This window comes from Spermophilus citellus (genome assembly GCF_964194105.1).
Source record: "Spermophilus citellus genome assembly, chromosome: 3".
In the NCBI taxonomy this organism is placed as follows: Eukaryota; Metazoa; Chordata; class Mammalia; order Rodentia; family Sciuridae; genus Spermophilus; species Spermophilus citellus.
The window spans coordinates 8,433,865-8,454,709 of NC_138184.1; positions in this window are offsets into that span (position 1 = coordinate 8,433,865).

Below are 20,845 nucleotides of genomic sequence, written 5' to 3' on the forward strand. Positions count from 1 at the left end.
TTTTTGTAAAGCTTGAAATTTTTCTTCTTCAAATATGCATTACTCTTTCCACTTGACGGATTTTTTTACTTTAAATTCAGGGCCTTCCGCACTGCGTTTTGTAAAACAGCGCTGATAAACACTCATAAGTGATTCTAAAAGGTTTTCTGATCATCAGTTTTGCTGTGATTTTCAGTGAGCGGCTTTTGTGGAATAAAGAGTTGTTTAGAACCCTAATTTACAAATATTTTACAAAGATTTGTTCGTGCCTATTAGATATGGAAAATGTCAAACCCCCAAATAGTGTGGACTTGGAAAAAGGAGTGAAAAAGAAAGCCATACATTAATAATATTGATCCTTACCCAATCGTTCTTTCTTGGTGACAAAACAAGCCCTGGGAAGAAGTTCTCCATCAAACCTAGACTGACAGTCTCTGGAAAAAGACTTAAGCATTGATTTCTTCCAAAATAAATCCTTTCCAGATGCTGGCCACTGACCCCAGACCCTTCATTGCCCAATAAAAACAAAATCTCAAATTCCTGAGTGAGGAGCTCTGTCATTAATTCATCCCTCGATATAAATAGAAGTATAGACTCCTGCTTTGGCTGGCTGCCCATTTTCCCCCAGGAAAAGGGTCACTCCATTCCTGGAAGAAAAAAAAAAAAAAAAAACTGTGCTGATCCGTAAAGTTTGCGTCCTGTCCTGTTCTTTTGGGCTAACAGTGCCCGTTATCAAATGTGTTTTGTGAACACTAGATTGCTAATTACCTCACCATAACATTTTTATTTTTTGCCATATACAATATTTACCTTTTATGTAGTCAAAGGTGTTTGTTTTGTAAAGGAACTTGTGAGTTTCTTGCCTTGCATTAAAAAGTATTCTTAAAAATCTATATTACATATGGGGGCTGGAGATGTGGCTCAAGCGGTAGCGCGCTCGCCTGGCATGCGTGCGGCCCGGGTTGGATCCTCAGCACCACATACAAACAAAGATGTTATGTCCGCCCAATACTGAAAAATAAATATTAAAAAAAAAAACTTCAATATTACATATGGATTTCCTAATTTTCCTTTGTAATGTTTTTGTTGTTGTTGTTATTGTTTTCTGCCAGTAATTGAATCTAGAGGTTGTTAACCACTGAGCCACATCCCTGTCCTATTTTGTATTTTATTTAGAGACAGGGTTTCACTGAGTTGCTTAGCACCTCACTTTTGCTGAGGAGGCTGGCTTTGAACTCACAATCCTCCTGCCTCAGCCTCCGAAGCCATGCCATTGGGATCACAAACGTGCACCACTGGGCCCGGCTAAATTCTTTTTTTTTTTTTTTTTTTTTGTACCAGGGATTGAACTCAGGGGCCCTTAACCACTGAGCCACATCCCCAGTTCTATTTATTTATTTGTTTTTTTTTAATTTTATTTTATTTTTATTTATTTATTTTTTTTTTAAAGAGAGAGAGGAGGAAGAGAAATAAATTCCAATATTTATTTTTTAGTTTTCGGCGGACACAACATCTTTGTATGTGGTGCTGAGGATCGAACCCGGGCCGCTCGCATGCCAGGCAAGCGCGCTACCGCTTGAGCCACATCCCCAGCCCCATATTTTTTTTTTTTTTTTTGAGACAGGTTCTCTCTAAGTTGCTTGGGTTCACTCTAAATTGCTGAGGCTAGTCTTGAAATTACAATCCTCCTGCGTCAGCCTCCTGAGCCACTGGGATTAGAGGCATCTGCCACCACACTGGGCAAGAAATTAAATTATTTCAAAATGTACAAAACAGACATTCTTATGAAGTTATCAAGGCTTCTACCAAGCATCTTTCAAATTATCCACAAGCTTCATCTATTAAACAGCCACACAAGTGAGACCCAAATTCAGGATACCAAAATGCACTATAGTATGTTATTCAGCAAGAGCTGAAGTTCCCTGGAGCAGAGAGTCAGGCAGACAATCAATCAGTCTGAGGTTTTTCTGGACCCTTCAAAAATTGTCATGCCTAAACTTGGAATGGAACCACCATTTGACCCAGTGATCCCACTCCTTGGTCTACACCCAAATGACTTAAAAAACAGCATACTACAGGAACACAGCCACATCAATATTTATAGCAGCACAATTCACAATAGCTAAACTGTGGAACCGACCTAGATGCCCTTCAATAGATGTATGGACAAAGAAAATATAGTATATATACACAATGGAATATTCCCCAACATTAAAAGAGAATAAAATTATGGCATTTGCAGGTAAAAGGATGGAGTTGGAGAATATCATGCCAAGCAAAACAAGCCAATTCCAAAAAAGAAAATAAAGGCCAAACGTTTTCTCTGATATGTGAATGCTGATCTACACTTGAGGGGTGGGGACAGGGGACAAATAGAGGAACTTTGGGTTGGACAGAGGAGTGTGAGGGGAGGGAAGGGGGCTTGGGGGTAGGAAAGATGGTGGAATGAGACAATCATCATTACCCTAGGTACATGTATGATTGCACAAATGGTATGATGCTACATTGGGTACAACCAGAGAAATGAAAAGTTGTGCTCCATTTGTGCACAATGAATCAAAGTACATTTTGTGGTCATTTATAACTAATAAGAACAAATTTTTGTTTTTTTAGTTTTAGGTGAACACAATATCTTTATTTCTATGTGATGGTGAGGATCAAACCCAGTGCCTCATGCATGTTAGACACGCACTCTACCACTGGGCCACGACCCCAGACCTAATTAGAACAAATCTAAAAATTAAAGAAAAATTGTCATGACTGTGAGACTCTCATGTTCTATTTGGATAAGAGGCCAGGTCTGAGAACATGAGCGCCAGTCATCACTAACACAACTCTGCATTGTATTGCTTCAAGTACACTACTATATCTCCTTGCTTTTCAACAATTTCTTCTAGGCTTGAAATAATCCTGAAACCAGTTTCCAAAGTAATATTGCTGTGGTAAGGATAGTTTTTTTTTCCTTCTTCAAGTACATCAGCTGAAGTTTGACTTCCTTAAATTTTCTCATTTTCACTGCACAAATGAGCAGACAGGTCAGGGAACAGAGCTTAGTTCCAGGGCCAGGATGGCCTGAATGAGGTCAAGTACAACTTACGAGGATCAGGAAAAGAATGCTGCATGTACAGTATGAGGAGAATTATTGTGTTGCTGGTTGAATACACCATTAGGACAAGTCTTTTAAGACCTTATGGTGATGATACTGAATGTTGCATTCAAGAAGTAATTGTGAAATCCGCAAAATAACTTTTCCCAGGATTATGACTGAACTTTAAATGGGTTGGTATAGTTCCTAGGCACTTGTCCTCATTTAATTAGAGTAAAAACAAAGCACACAGGTCAAAAATGCTAAAAACAAAAATTTCTAGACAAAAAACACAGCATGGATAAACAAGAGATTTGCTATAATGACTATTAAAAGAGAATGGAATCTGTGTCTAAAATGAGCTTGTAATGAGTGATGTGGTAGAAGATAGACATGAAGAAGTGGATCATCTTCAATTGGATAATGTCCAAGGAACTGCCCTCCATCCTGACCCTCATCGCCATTTCTAGACATCAGAGGCTAAAGCCTCTGTAAGCCTGATCTCTCCACCTCTGCCAGCTGAAGAGTAGGAAAGTTGTGACCTTCTGGGACCTGTGGCCTCAACCCCAAATGTACCCACCCACCAAAGTAATTTTGAACAAGAACAAAACCAGAGGCATCACACTTCCTGATTTCAAATTATTTTACAAAGCTATACCAATCAAAACAGTGTGGTGATGGTATAAAGATAGAAACTTGGGCCAATGGAAAGAGTTAGAAAGCCCAGAAGTAAACCCATGCATATATGGTCAACTAATGTATGCTCCAGCAAACCCCTTCTTTTACCAAGGAAGTAAAATCACTACCTGAAAGTGAAAGCTGCAGAACTTTACATAGGGCAAAGGAGAGGGAGGGGATAGGAGGGGGCAAGGGGGTAGAAATGATGGTGGAATGAGTTAGACATCATTACCCTAAGTACATGTATGAAGACATGAATGGTATGAAAATACTTTGTGTACAATCAGTGAGTTGAAAAATTGTGTTCTATATGTGTAATATGAAATGAATTGCATTCTGCCAATATGTATAACAAATTAGAATAAATAAATATTTTTTTAAAAAAAGAGAAAGCTGTACTTCTATGTTCATTGTAGCAATACTCAAAATAGCCAAAGTATGTCCCTTGACAGATGAATGGGTAAATAAAATGTAGCATTTTGCATATATAAAATAGAATGTTTAGCTTTTATTTTTTATTTATTTTTTAATATTTAGTTTTTAGTTTTCAGTGGACACAACATCTTTATTTTATTTTTATGTGGTGCTGAGGATTGAACTCAGAGCCCCTCGCATGCCAGGTGAGCACGCTACTGCTTGAGCCACATCTCTAGCCCTAGAATGTTTAGCTTTTAAAAAGAAGCAAGCTAGGGGCTGTGACACACCCCTGTAATCCATCCCAATGGCTCAAGAGTCTAAGGCAGGAGAATCGCAAATTCAAAGCCAACCTTGGCAACTTAGCAAAGACCCTACACAACTCAGCAAGAACTTGTCTCTAAATAAAAAATATTAAAAAGGGCTGGGGATGTGGCTCAGTAGTTAAGCGCCACTGGGTTCAATTCCCAGTACTACTACTACTACTAATAATAATAATAATACATGAAAGAAAAAAAAAGAAATTCCTTCACTTGCAACAACATGAATGAACCTAGAAGATACCATGCTAAGTAAAGCCAAAGAAAGACAAAGATTGTATAATTTCCCTTATATGTGGAATCTAATCAGAGAAAGCGTTTAATAGAATCTTAAGTCATTCAAGACAAAGCCTCTCCCAAATGGAAAGGAAAGAAAAGCTTTGACCTTGTGAAATCTATATCAGTTAACACAGTTATTGGTGAAAATGAAAAAAAAATTCCAATCCCAGCAAGTAGGGAGACCAAGGCAGGAGGATCATTGAGTTCAAAGCCAGCCTCGGTAACTTAGTGAGACCCTAAGCAAATTAGCAAGACCCTGTCTCTAAATATAAAAAGGAACTGGGGATATGGCTTAAATAAATAAATAGATAAATTCCATTAGGACTAATAAGAAAAGTATGAAGTTTTTCCTGCTTTGGTCTCAGGAAAACCTATGTGGAAAACCCTTAAGAATACATAAGAACTAGAACTGGTAAGAGTTTTTAACAAGGCTTCTAGTAAAATCAAATACAAAGATCAATTAAATCATAATTAGTTGATGGAGCAGAGATGGTGTATAGACAATAAGACTGGGATGTGATATGTTGGTACTACCATTAGGATTCCAAGTCCCAGATGCCATGGCCAAACTGCAGTATTGACTTCATCTGTGACCCACAAATGCTCATACTCAGTCATCTGTGAAAAAGTTCCACAAACGACCTACTAGTCTTATTTCATACAATCAGGATGGCATCCAAAGTCAACCCATGATTCTTTACAACCCACACAAAACAGTTAAAACCAATCTCCTGATGTGTATGCCCACAATTAAAGGTTACAACACTTAAAACCACAAGAGAAAAAACTCAGTGACCCTCTTGTCTTCAATTTTGAACAAACAATTCAAAATACAAAGGTCTCTTATATTCTGGATTGTTAAACTTGATTTGGATTACTATTAATTACAGTTTTTTGTTTAGACATCAGAGAGCCATCAAGCAGCTATAGCTCTGAGGGTCAACCATGACATAATCCAAGATTAATCAAGCATCAGAAGTACATAAACTTGGACTGAGGTTGTACTCAGTGGTAGAGAGCTTGCCTAGCACATGTGAAACACTGGGTTCAATCTCCTCAGCACCACAAAAAAATAAAAATAAATAACTACAACTAAAAATACTTCTTAAAATTATGTAAACTTGTGTCACTCAACTGAAATATAAATAGCTGAGTGTTCTTCTCTTTCTTTAGTAGAAAGGCTCCTACTCTAAATATATTTATATTTATATACAGAAGTAAGGGCATTCTGTATGTTTAGAATTTACCTTAACTTTCTACTCCAATGTTTTTTGTCAAAAATGAAGGGCATGGGGCTGGGGATGTGGTTCAAGCCGTAGCGCGCTTTCCTGGCATGCATGCGGCCCGGGTTCGATCCTCAGCACCACATACAAACAAAGATGTGTCCCCCGAGAACTAAAAAATAAGTATTAAAAAAAAGTTTTAAAAATAATGAAGGGCATCAGCCAAGGACGGTGGTCAACACCTATAATCCCAGTAACTCAAGAGGCTGAGGCAAGAGTATCACAAGTTCAAATTCAGCCTCAGCAACTCAGCAAGATTCTGCTCAAATTTAAAAATTAAAGGGGCTGGGGATGTAGCTCAGTAGTAAAGTACCTGGGCTCAATCCCCCCCCCCCCCCCCGCACCAAAATAAATAAATAAATAAAGGGCATCAAAGACAAAGTCAAAATCTCAGAGGAAATTTTCTTTATCAAAGAAAAGGGGGAAAGGGCCCTTTTGGACTAACTTTCAGCCAGTGGTTACTGAACACACAGGATGACCAAGTCTGTGAAGTGGGAGGTCCCTGAGGTCAAGTCGATGTGACTCAAACGCCAGAAATCAATTTCCTTCATGAACTATTCACAAAGGTTGCTCTTAAGGAGCCACCTCATGGGACAGACCACCCTGCCTAGGCCGCTCAGGAGGGCCAGGCCCGGGGACTCGAGGGGAGCACGCCACGTCCACGGTGCCCCACAGCAGCCTTAGCCTCACCTGCCCTTTCACGCCCCCCCCCCCAAAACGGTGGACTCGCAAGTATGTAGAAACCACTAAAGCCAGAGTGGGTGCCCCAACTAGGAAGGACAAAGGACAACAGGCAAAGCCAGAGCCGGAAATGACATCACTTCCTCTTTCGGCCTTCGGCCTTCAAGATGGTTCCTCAGGCATCAGCCACATGGAGCCATATCCGGCCGGCCATGTGCGGACGTTTAATGCTTCCTCCCGGGAGTCTGGGGCTGAGTCACAGGTCGGTTCCTAGCAGGAGGCCAAACCAGGTGCTCTGCTGGGGTGCGCCTGGGGGCAGGGCCAGGCCCTGTGCTGACTCCGCCCACGGTTGCTGAGCCCAAAGTTGATAAGCCTGCCAATGCCTGGTATGGTCTTTTTCTTCCGTAAGTCTCTCTGTAGGCCTTTATTGCCCTTTATTTCCCTTTATTTCGTTAATTTGCCTGGGCACCGTGCTAAACACTAAAGTTCGTTCCGTTGTGTTTTCAATGTGATTATATTTACTGCAAATCTTTAATTTTTTCTTCAAATATATATATATATATATATATATATATATATATATATATATATATATATATATTTATTTCTGTGTTACTTATAGGATTTTGCCATGGGGCCTGGGGCCACCTGCCACCTATGTGATGGTTCAAAAATAGCACTGATGTCATCGAGCATTTTCCAAGGATTAATTCAGAAATGTGTCATAATCTCAATAAGGATGCCAAAAGCTTCTTCGTGAAGTCAGGCACATTTATACTAAAGTCCTTATGGAAGAACTAACATCTAACACTAAAAGAAGCACTGAAAATTGGTGATCACCTACGGATATTAAAATATACTATAAAACCTCAATAATACTGTGTGGTACTGGCACATGAACAGGTAACAATTTTTGCAAATATACTCAATATAATATAGAAATTTGGGTCGTTAATATATTTCAGATCAATGCAGCAAAAATGCAGCAAAATGCTAAAACAACTGGTTACCCATCTGGGAGAGATGAAATTAAATCTATACCTTATCCTGTGTGGTGGCGCATGCTTGTAACTCACTCCAGGGACTTGAGAGGTTGTAGCAGGAGGGAGGCTGAGCAGGAGGATTGCAATTTTGAAGCAATCAAACTTTTGGGCAATTTACGGAGACCCCGTCTCAAAAATTAAAGAGGGCTGGAGATGTAGCTTACTGGTAGAATGTCCCCGGGTTCAATTCTTCAATTTCATTCTTTATTAATGAAAGTAAAATTTTACAGCTTTTACGTTATACAACAATAAACTCCAAATGAATTGGGAATCTAAATGAAAAACAAAAACGTGCATAAGGTGTTCAAGTGATTTCTAGTCTGAGTAATGGGAAAATGTGACCGCGAGGTGGCAGTAGAATACCATTATTTGGGCAGCGCTTTGAGAAGTTAGTGGGTGGAGGAAGCCCACACAACCCGGAGAATAGCCACAGACTTTCTCTTGGGAATCACCACTTGGAAGATGGAGAGGATTGCCGATGTAGCTCAGTGGTCAAGCGCTCGCCTGGCGTGCTTGGGACCCTGGGTGGGTTTTGTATTTTTGGGGGGGGGGAGGGGGAGTGGGTTTTGGTTTTGTTTTTCTTCTGGGTACTGGGAATTCAACCCAAAGCTTCTTGCACAAGGTAAAGGAGCATTCTACCCCTGAGCTGCTTCTGAGCCCTTATTCGTTGTTGTTGTTGTTGTTGTTTGGTTGTTGTTGTTTTCTTGTTTTGTTTTTGCAGTGTTTTGTTAAATTCCCTAATAATTCTGTTTAATTTTCAAAGGAAACATCATAGTGTTTTACAGGCCTAGGGCACCATTTTACCACCAATGCACATAGTTTCCAGTTTTACTGTTTCCCACCATCCTCATGCGTGCAAGCTTTCTAACATTGAACTACGTCCCAGGCTTTTTTAAATTTTGAGACAGTTGCCCAGGCTGGCCTCAAACTTGCTATCTTCCTGCCTCAGCCTCCCAGGTAACTGGGATTGTAGACATGTACCACTACACCCAACTTTTTTTTTTCTTTTTTTTCTCTCCCCCCTTTCTCCTCCTTCTGTTGTTTCTCCCTTAAAAACAAACAAACAACAACAACAACAAAAAAAAGTAGCTGTCATCGGGATCAAGTGATAGCTCATTGTGATTTTTTTTTGGAGGGCTGGTGGTTGAACCTATAGCCTTTTGCATGCCAAGCATATACTCTACCATTGAGCCACACCTCCAGACCTTCATTGTGATTTTAATTTCTCTAATATTTAGTGAGTTGAGCATGAGCATCATATAATATATCTTAGTTGTAGATGGACACAGTACCTTTCCTTTGTTTATTTATATGTGGTGCTGAGGATTAAACCCAGTGCCTCACATGTGTGAGGCCAGTGCTCTACCGCTAAGCCACAGCCCCAGCCTGGTGAATTGAGCATCTTTTCATGTTCTGGCTAGCCATCTGTTATCTTCTTTGGTGAAATTATTCTAGTTCTTTTCCATATTTGAATTTGATTTTTCGGTTATTCTTGAATTTGTTTTTTTTTTCTTTTTTGGTACCAGGAATTGAATCCAGGGGTGCTTAACCACTGAGTCACATCCCCAACCCCAGCCCTTTTAAAATTTTTTTATTTTGAGATAGGGTCTTACTAAGTTGCTTAGTGCCTCCCTAAGTTGCTAAGACTGGCCTCCAACTTTCAGTCTACCTGCCTCAGCTCCTGAGCCACTTGGATTACAGGTGTACACTACCATTCCCCCCGTTGCTGTTATTCTTGAATTTTATAGTTCTTTATATAAACTCTGTATATTATCCTTAATCAAAATATGATTTGTAAATATTTCCTCCCATTGTGTGGGTTTCCTTTCACTCTCTTCTAATATGATGAGGTCCAATTCATCTACTGTGTGTGTGTGTGTGTGTGTGTGTGTGTGTGTGTGTGTGTTTTACTGGGAATTGAACATAGGGGATCCTACCACTGAACTACATGCTCAGCTCTTTTTTTTTTTCACTTTTTAAAAAAATTTTATAACTTGTTTATTTATTTTTATGTGGAGCAGAGGATCAAACCCAGTTCCTTACACATGCTAGGCAAACGCTTTACCACTGAGCCACAACCCCAGCGCCCTTTTTATTTTATTTATTTATTTTTTTGAGACAGGTTGATCTTAAACTTATGATCCTCCTGCCTTAGCTTCCTGAGTAGCTGATATTACAGGCATGTGCCACCATGTCTAGCATAAACTTGGCTTTTGGTGCTTGTACATTTGAGTCATATTCAAGAAATAATTTCCAAATCCAATATCTAAACTCTCCCCACCCTATACACACACACACACACACACACACACACACACACACACATTTTCTGCAGAGTTTGTACCTTTAGCTCTTATATTTAGGTTTTTGATCCATTTTGAGTTAATATTTACATGATACAATGTAAGATTCCAACTCCACTATTTTGCATGTAGATATCTACTTTTTCCAGCACCATCTCTCTAGGCCCCCAATTTTATAATAGTATCATTTTTTAAAGGTGTACAATGTGAAGATTTGATATATGTGCACATTGTGAAGTGATAATCAAGCTAATTTTACATCCAGCATCTCACATAGACACTTCTTTTTGAGTATGGGTGAAAACACTTAACATTTACTGTCTTGATAAACTCCAAGCATATAGTGCAACATTATTACATACAGTCATCATGCTATAAATTAAATCACACAGAATCTCATGACTCAAAGTTTGTTCCCTTTGACCTACATCTCCTGATGCCCCCTCCCAACCACCATTCAGTTGGAATCCATATTCTATTCATTGCTTCTATGTGTTCAGCTTTATTTATTTTTGGTGTCAGAGATTGAATGCAAGGACACTTAAACACTAAGCCACATCCTCAGCTCTCTTTATTTTTTTTATTTTGAGATAGGGTCTTACTGAGTTGCTTAGGGTCTTTCTTAATTGCTGGGGCTGGGTTTGGAGTTGTGATCCTCCCATCTCAGCCTCCTGAGCCCCTGGGATTACAGGTGTGCACCACTTCACCTAGCTCCAAGTTCACTTTTTAAAAAATTTCCCATATACAAGAGATTAGGCAGAGTGTGTGTGTGTGTGTGTGTGTGTGTGTGTGTATCCTATTGAAAGTTGAACCCAAAGCCTCACACATGCTTGTCAAGGATTCTACTACTGAACTACACCTCCAGATCTTTTTTCAATTTTTATTTTGAGACTGGATCTCATAAATTGCCCAGACTGGTCTCAAACTTGCAATCTTCTTGCTTCAGCCTCCGAAGTAGCTGAGATTACAGATGTGTACCACCTTGCCCAGCTTTTCTTTGTCTTTTTATTTTGAGGGTCTCACTATTTTGCCCAGGCTGGCCTGAACAACCTGGGTTCAAGATCATTCCACTTCAACCTTTTGAATGGATCTCTGCATGTGCCCCTGTGCCCAATATGTTCCATCATTATGCTGAGCCTTTGGACCCAGTGATCTCTAGACCATTTTTAACCCTAAGGCCACCCTCCCTACCCTGGATTTTGAGTCCAAAGAGTGATTATTATAAAGATCCTCACTTCTTCCAAAATTACAGGCCGGTTCTTCTTTCTCTTTTCAGAAATTCATATGCCATACAGAAGGTGCTGAACAGAATTGACATTTTGGCTCATATGATGTTAATACCCATCCCACATAAGTGAAGGGCTGACCCACATGAGTGAGCAAGACATAGCATTCCTTTTCAGAATCCTGAGGCTGCTCATACCAAGACCAACCAAAGAAACTTCTTTTCAAGTTACAAGTCAGCCAGGCTTGGTGGCGCACCCCTGTAATCCCAGCAGCATGGGAGGCTGAGACAGGAGGATCATGAGTTCAAGGCCAGCTTCAGCAATTTAGCAACTAAATTGAGGCTCTAAGCAACTCAGTGAGACCCTGTCTCTAAATAAAATACAAAATAGGGGGTTGGGGTGGGCTCAGCAGTAGAGTGCTCACCTAGCACTTGCAAGGCCCTGGTTCGATACTCAGCACCACCTAAAAATAAATAAAAAAAGGTATTGTGTCCGACTACAACTAAAAAATAAATATTTTTTAAAAATACAAAATAGGGCTGGGAATGTGACTCAGTGGTTGAGTGCCTCTGAGTTGAATCCCCAATACCCATCCACTCCCCAAAAAAAAGGTAAGAGAAGAGCAGAAAGAGATCTGAAGATTTGAGCTATGTTAAAAATCTGGCAATGATAAAGACACGGGGTGAAGATTTTAGATAGTATTACAAGTTGACTCTGAAAATTAAAGCCGACAGTGAAAAAAAAGAAAATACCAGTGAAAAAAAAGTAGGAAATTTCTGGAAAAGGAGCATATATCAAAGCAATAAACTTTTGTTTTGTTTCATTTTAGTTTTGTGCTGTACTGGGATTGAACCCAGGGGGCTTAACCACTGAGTCACATCCTCAGCCTTATTATTGTATTTTATTTAGAGACAGGGTCTCACTAAATTGCTGAGACTGGCCTTGAATTTGCGACTCTCCTACCTCAGCCTCCTGAGCCACTGGGATTACAGGTATGCGCCATGGCACTTGGTGCAAAGCAATAAACTTAAAGAAAAGTTTGAGGGGGTAAATTAGTTTCAGAATAAAATTAGGAACAGTAAGAATCTAAAAACTATGCAAACAAAAGCTCTCATTTTGCTTAGAAGTTATATTTAAGGATTATTCTGCTGAAGATTCAGTGTAAGTTTTTCTTGGGAGAACTAGGGAAGAAACAGAATAGCAGAAGCTGACCAGTAATTAGTGTTATGCACTTAATGACCCAAATCAGTTTCTTACTAATAATTAAAATTCTGTACTGGGATTTCAAAACAAAACAAAACTTGTAAACTTTTGCATTTCATGACATCAGAAAAGATTTTTTTTTTTCTTCCCAAATAAAGTGATAAAATCAGAGCTTGTGTTGGAGGAGAAGGCATTTATAGCGAACACAGGCCTATTTTTAAAGTAAAAATATTTGTAAATGGGTTTCTTTCTTGAAAAATCAGGGTATTAGTGTCATAAAATGCTGTTGCTAAAAATAATTGAAAAAAGTTTAATTTTAGATGCACAGTTTTCAAATTATTATCTCATAATCATTTAAGTTTATAAAGCTGTCAGCTTTTTATTATATTTTTTCTTTTTCACATTTGGTTTATTATCTGCATTTATCTTCCTAGTTTTTCTAATTCTAATGTTATTTCTTACATCTAAGATACGGGATAAATATAATGCTTTTGGAAGAATGTTTAATAGAAAATTAAAATAACTCTTGCTGATAAAAAAAAAAAGTTTGAGTATAAGAAAAGTAAGGGGCTGTGGTTGTGACTAAGAGATAGAGCACTTGCCTAGCATGTGTGAGGCACTGGGTTCAATCCTCAGCACCACATATAAATAAATGAATAAAATAAAGGTCCATCAAGATATAAAAAAAATATTGAAAAGAAAAAGAAAACCAAGTATTGGAAATTGAAAATTTCCTAACATCTGAGAAAAAAGGCCTCAGCTGTCAGGAGCGAGGAATGAATTATGGGTCTTTGAACTCCCTAGAGACAGAGGTCACACATCTCTTGGGAATTTCTTGGTGCAAAGGAACCAAGAAAACATCCCAGTTGTATGCTAGCCAAGGAATTTTATTAGTTCATAACCTTGGGTTCAAATGCCTGATTCCCACAGGTAGAGAATTATAGGTGCAAGCTGATAAGCCCTAATTGGGCTGCTCAGCTTCAGCTCTTTTATCTTGAAGAAGTTTTCTCAACAATATTCCTTTAACCTATCTAATAAGCATTCTGAGCTTGCTCGTGATCAGTCTTTTTCCACGAGAGGCAGGCTGAACCACCACACCCCAGCCTTTTCTCTACTTTTGTGTCTGTTTGTCTTTTTCCTAATCCTCTCATCAACTGGTTCAGTTACCCCTGAATAAAACTGTCACACAGGAAATGACACTCAGTCTTTTTCAATAAAGTGCATCTTCAAAAGTTTCCTCCTTATAGTTGCAAGCACACTGAACTTCTCACAAATCAGGATTGTTTTTCATGAACAGTTACTTTGGAGAATTCCTTTCTGAACTGTCCTCAACTCTTCTTGCTCCAACCAAGAGATCAGACTGGGTTTGATAATTTGATATCCAATATACAGGGAAAGACAACTTAATGGAAAAGATTAACAGAAGAGATCAGAAATCTTCTGGATATTCAGGAACTAGAGGTTTTTTTTAAAAAAAAAATAAATTTATAGTTTTAGATGGACAGCATGCCTTTATTTGTTTAGTTTTTTTTAATGCAGTGCTCAGTATCCAACCCAGTGTCTCACACATGCCAAGCAAGTGCTCTGCCACTGAACTACAGTCCCAGCCCTAGAGTTCTTATTTTTAAATTTATTTATTTTGGGGGGTACCAGGGATTGAACTCAGAGGCACTCAACTACTGAGCCACATCTCCATCCCTATTTTGTATTTTATTTAGAGACAGATTCTCACTGAATTGCTTTGTGCCTCACTAAATTGCTGAGGCTGGCTTTGAACTCATGATCTTAGCCTCCTGAGCTGCTGGGATTTCAGGCCATGTGCCACTGTGCCCAGCAGGAACTAGAGTTCTAATAAAAGCAGTGAAATTATTTTGAAAGGGCTAAAATATACATATATAATCTGTTTAATTACCTCTGTCTCCTAAAACTCAAATTCAGTCTTATATACACATTTACAAAGCACCAAGACTTTACTTTTATTCTAATAGGAAATAAAGGAATGCAACAAAGAGATTTTTATTCTTTAGGGCAAACAACTACAGCAATGGTTCTGTTTTTCTTTTTCTTTTTTGGTAATAGGGAATTGAACTCAGGGGTGCTTAATGACAAGCCACAACTCCAGCCCTCTTTTTTTTTTTATTAGAGAAAGAGAGAGAATTTTAATATTTATTTTTTAGTTTTCGGCGGACACAACATCTTTGTTTGTATGTGGTGCTGAGGATCGAACCTGGGCCGCATGCATGCCAGGCAAGTGCTCTACCACTGAGCCCCAGCCCCTCCAGCCTTTTTAAAATATTTTATTTAGACACAGGGTCTCACTCAGTTTCTTAGGGCTTCACTAAATTGCTGAGGCTGGCTTTGAACTCATGATCCTCCTGCCTCAGGCTTCCAAGTCACTGGGATTATAGGCATGCGACACAATGCCTGGCTACTAATGGTTCTTAAACATTATTATGCATCAAAGTCATCTAAATTACAGAATAGATGACTAAATTACAGAATCTCACATCCAGATTCAGTACAGCACATCAAAGTGAAGAGAAAAAATGTATACTTTTTGTTGTTTTTTGCAGTATTGAGGATTGAACCCAGGGTCTCATGCATGCTAGGCAAGAGCTCTCTCTACCACTGAGCTACTTTTTATTTTATTTTAATTTTGAGACAAAATTTGTCTCACCAATTTGCCCAGGTTGGCCTTGAACTTGTGATCCTCCTGCCTCAGCCTCCTGAATCATTGGAATTATAGGCATGCCCCACCACTCCCAGCTGAAATTGTATACTTCTAGCATACTGACGGCACTTTTATTGATCTTGGCCATTTTGAGAACCACCACTGTAGATTATGATCTATTTAGGGCAGGGACTACATTTCTATTATTTTTCATTGCATTCAGAGCTAACATCACCAATCCTGCAACACAGTAAGTCCCTGTGAGGCTAAAAGGAATAATAGCTGTCCTACCTACTGTAGCCAGGTTCTGGTAGTTCTCTAGCACCACATCACTGTACAGGTTTCTCTGAACTGGAGCCAGTAAAGTCCACTCTTTTTTTTTTTTTTAATTTTTCAGTTGTAGTTGGACACTATACCTTGATTTTATTAATTTATTTTTATGTGGTGCTGAGGATCAAACCCAGTGCCTCGCACATGCTAGGTGAGTGCTCTACCTCTGAGCCACAACCCCAGCCCTAAAGTCCACTCTTGTCTATGTTGCATATACTAGCCTCCTGAGGGAATAAGTCTGGCATTGGGAACTCCCCGTGGCACCCCCCACAGGGACTGACCATCTGATGCAGATGAACTTCCCCCTCAAGCTCTGCCAAAGATCCCAACACTTGAGATGGTTGTGACCTGCCAAGATGTCAGTTAACCTGCTGACAGCAAGACAGCAGGAAGCAAGACTCCACCCTTGAAACCTTATCCCTGCCTTTGATGTATCCCCTTAAATAAACCAAAAGAGCCATTTTATCTTTATCTAGTTCCAGAGCCATAAGTAGAGTAAGTCTGTCAGGGGCTTTGCATTCTGTAAATGTATTTCTGATTATTTGTGCTTTGTTATTTACTGATTATTTGAGACTATAAGACTTAGGGTAGCTTGGGTTATCCTGGGCAGAAAAAAGGGCCCCTTAATGAGACACTGGTCATTTTCCCCTCACTGATACACTCTTCCTGGCTAAAGTCCACAGTCACATCCAAACACTGTGTGTGATGGCAAAGTTGCTGAGGTAACCCAGAGGCAACCTGGAAAAAGTGCACTGGGTAGCTTCTGAAGTGCAGGCACACTGCAGCTCAGAGGCTGTGGAAAGAGGCACTGAAAGGAGCATGTTCACCAACATATAATAGCAACATACTTATCAGCTGTTAACTGAATATAATCCTTTAATAAAACTGAATATTGGGCATGGGATCCTTGATTATAGAGCCACACCATTAAAACTGCAGCAATTCACTATGAAGGGCTATGTATACATGCATCTGTCTACCTATGAATCTTTCTGATCTATCAATGTATCAAATCTATTTATCCAAATATTAACCTTCTGCTTAAGAAAAGGCTACATTGCAAGAAGCAGCAGGGGGTAATCATCCCTTCATTTTTTTTTTTGTATGTTTGGGCCTAGGGATTGAACCCAGGTGCACTTACCACTAAACTACATTCCCAAGGAAGAGCAGTTTGAAAATCTTAACCCCTAATGGAGATACTTACTATTATGGTCCCAATACATTAGAAAGAGAGACTGCTACCTGGACATTTTGGGCTCCTTATACCACTAAACTAAGGGAGTGGGAGCTCGGGAACTGTTAATATACTGTCCTAGAGTGATAGATCATAACTACAACAGGGAAACTAGGGACTGGGTGCAGTAGCACATGCCTATAATCTCACCAGTCCAGAGACTGAAACAGGAGGATTGCAAGTTTGAGGTTACCTTGAGCAACTTCGTGAGATTCTGACTCAAAATAAAAGAGTTGGGTATGTAGTTCAGTGGTAGAGCACTGAGTTGAGAAAATGAACAATAAAGAGTAACCCAGTAAAGAAAAAAGGGCAGGGAGCGAGGAGAAATTGGAGTACCTCTACACAACCAGGCAAAGAAGACCAAGAGTAGGACCATAGGGCTGGGGTTGTGGCTCAGTGGTGGAGTGCTTGCCTACACGTGTGAGGCACTGGGTTCAAGCCTCAGCACTACATAAAAATTAATTAATTAAATAAAGGTATTGTGCTCATTTACAACTAAAAATATTTTTAAATAGTAGGACCACCTAGTATATCCAAGCTGTAAAGATTAATGGAAAATTACAACTATAAAAGGCAGGACAATGAAGGCCTTAGGGCAAACGAGTGGAACATGAAGATCTGAGTCATTCTACCAGGTAAAGAACCCAAAGCATCTGGGTTCCAGTGCAAGGGAACTATGGAGCTGGTCTTTGAAGTAAGTCAGGCATATAAACCACACCCTCAAAACCAATGACAGAAACAAGAACTGTAGTAGCTTTGCATGTTTTTTTTTTCACTTTTGAGTTCTATTCTTTTTTTTGATGGGGGTTACTGGGGACTGAACTCAGGAACACTCAACCACTGAGCCAGATCCTCAGCCATATTTTGTATTTTATTTAGGGTCTCATTGAGTTGCTTGGCTCCTTGCTGTTGCTGAGGATAGCTTTGAACCCACAATCCTCCTGTCTCAGCCTCCCAAGCCACTGGGATTACAGGTGTGTGCCACCACACCCGGCTATAACCTATAGTCATTCGCCTCTATCTCCTTTCCATTTCTACTTTTATTTTTTTGTAGCTGTGTATGGACAGAATGACTTTGTTTATTTTTATGTGATGTTGAGGATCAAACCCAGTGCCTCATGCATGCTAGACAAACATTCTACCACTGAGCTACACCCCAGCCCACCATTTCTACTTTATATACAAGGTATTGGAGGATAAATTCATGATTTGGTCTGTAGGTAATAAGACCATGACTACAGGGGCTGGGGATGTGGCTCAAGCAGTAGCGCGCTCGCCTGGCATGCGTGCAGCCCGGGTTCAATCCTCAGCACCACATACAAATAAAGATGTTGTGTCCGCTAAAAAAAAAAAAAAAAAAAGTAAATAAATATTTAAAAATAAATAAATAAATAAAATAAAATAAAAATGGCTGGGGATGTAGTTCACCATGCAAGGACCTGGGTTCAAATGCCAGTACTGTAAATAAAAGATAAGTGTGAATGAACAGAAAAAATATGTCTTCCCAGACAAAGTTGTAAATTCCATGGTGGAAGTACTATGCATTTGGATGATCATTGTTCTAGTGTCCCTGGCAGAAAGCACATCAGTAAGCCTCTAAATTTAAAGAATCAGTGATCATTTTCGGACTTTCAGAAAATAACTATTGTTAACTAAGCACAAACACAACATGCAGAAACAGAATTTCAAAGTAAAAATTGAGTAAGACTCATAAAATATTGCCCCAGAGAAAAACTACATGAGCCAAAACATTTTTTTTTTTTGCTTTACTACTTTTTTTCCACATTTTTTATTGGTGCATTATAGTTGTACAAATTGATGGGATCTGTTATTACATATTCATACATGCATACAATATAATTTGATCAGTATTACCCCCCCACCCTTTTGGTCCTTTTCCTCTATTGATCTCCCTTTGATTCTTTTTTTAAGTTGTAGATGGACACAATACCTTTATTTTATTTATTTATATGTGGTGCTGAGGATTGAACCCAAGGCCTCACACATGCTAGGCAAGTGCTTTACCACTGACCACAGCCCCAGTCCTCTCCCTTTGATTTTTAGGGTGATAATTGTGTCATAGTTTTCCAATGCCTGATCAGTAGCCTTTAAAAGAATATTATGTGTACTTCAAATTGAATTTTATTAGGAAGACATCCGTTTGTATGTCCTTCTATTAATGTTACTAATTTTGATACTTGTTTAAGGCCCTAATCAACATAGCACTGTATTTTAGAGACTTTTCCATTTGAACAAGAAAGTAATTTGTAGGTTAGTACTTTGGTAGAAGGATCGTCTCCCCGACCCCCACCCCATCTTATCACCCTATTTTTGCAAAACATTACTTCTGAAAATATATTTGAGTATTCTTACCATGAATAAGAGAATACTTATTTTCTTTTTCAAAACAAGTGCCTTGTAGTTAAAATTTTTTAAGTATGTTCCTTATTTTTATCCAGAATAATTTTTAAGTACCGTGGGATTGAAACCAGGCCCTGTGCATGCTAGGCAAGCACTCTACCACTGAGCTACAACCTCAGCCCCTCTCCAAAATTATTTTTGAACACGGTCCAGTCAGAAACTACCAAGATACAAGATACAGGAAAGGGAAAATTTAGTGTACACCAAAGCTAAATATCTACTTGCCCTCTGATCTAGACATCCAACCTGAAAATATTACCTGAAAATGTAGTTCCACAAATGTGAAAAGTGAAGAGAAATTTTTTCACTGCAGGTAATCATGGTGGATGCTCAAACAATTGGGAAGAATGAGTGGCGGGGGAAAAGATGATCCTACTACCAAAGTATCAAACTACAAATTACTTTCATGTTAAAAAAAAAAAAAAGTCTTTGGAAAAGTCTCTAAAATGCAGTTCTATGTGATTAGGGCCTTAAGCAAGTATCAAAATTAGTAACATTAATAGAAGGACATACAAACGGATGTCTTTCTAATGAAATTCAATTTGAAATCCACATAATATTCTTTTTGTCAGGTCAGTGGCAGTGACTTAGAACAAAGTAGCCTGCGTGGAAAAGAAACATCAATCAGGTGCTGACAGAAATGCCTGTCAATTAGCGGGATCTCCTAACTAACAGCCTGTCAATCAGCAGGACCCTCTGGCCAATCCTGGAGTTCAGCCAACACCAACGGGACAAGGGACTCTAAAAAAACACCTTTTCCTGTCCCAAGCCCTTCCCTTCCTGCTGTAAGCCCCATAAAAGTCCAGTCCAGTCCAGTCAAGCTTCACGCGGTTTCTCCTCAGACCCTTCTCCTGTTCCCTCTGTGGGTCTGATCGAGTTCTGCCCGGGAGTGATATCTCAATAAAGCCTCCCTCAGCGGCCTTTTTAAATCTGCCTCCTTTGATTGCTGCCCGCCTCGCCTGATCTTAGACTTTTAATTTTAAAAGACTACTGACCAGGAATTGGAAAACTGTGACACACTTATCAGAAGAAAGCTGTGCCCATTTACTAGTGTACAAGGCTACTTGCCCACTATTAAGATAGAACCCATTACTTGAAGTCTTTATGGCTTAAAAATAAATGCAAGCCGGGTCCAGTGGTGTATCCCTCTAATCCCAGCAGACGGATCGCAAGTTCGAGGCCAGCATCAAGCATATAGCGAGGCCCTTTACAACTTAAATAGGGCTGGGGATGTGGCTCAGTGGTTAAGCACCCCTGGGTTCAATTCCTGGTACCAAAAATGAAAATTAATATAGAAACCTTGAGCGGATCTTAGATCCCCAAACACCCAAAGCAAACATTGATACAAGAGATTATTTTTTTTACAGACTTGATATTTCATGACGTGATTTTAAATGTCTTGATTGAAGTAATATTTGCTCTTAGTACTGCCAATGTCCAACCAAACAACCAAATCCTCAGTTAAAACGTTCGTTTCTGTCAAAAAAGTAAAAGTAAAAAGAGGGCCCTGTCCCACCGCGTTTCCTAGTTCTCACCAGACGCCGCGGAAGCGCTGGTCCGACACAGAGCAACCCAGCGGAGGTTCGTTTCCTTCTGGAAAAAAAGAAAGAAAAAAAAAGGCGGGGGGGCTCGGGCCCTGGCTCATGGCCGCGGCGAACGAGGGCGGAGCACGCCCGGCCTCTATACAGAGGCTCC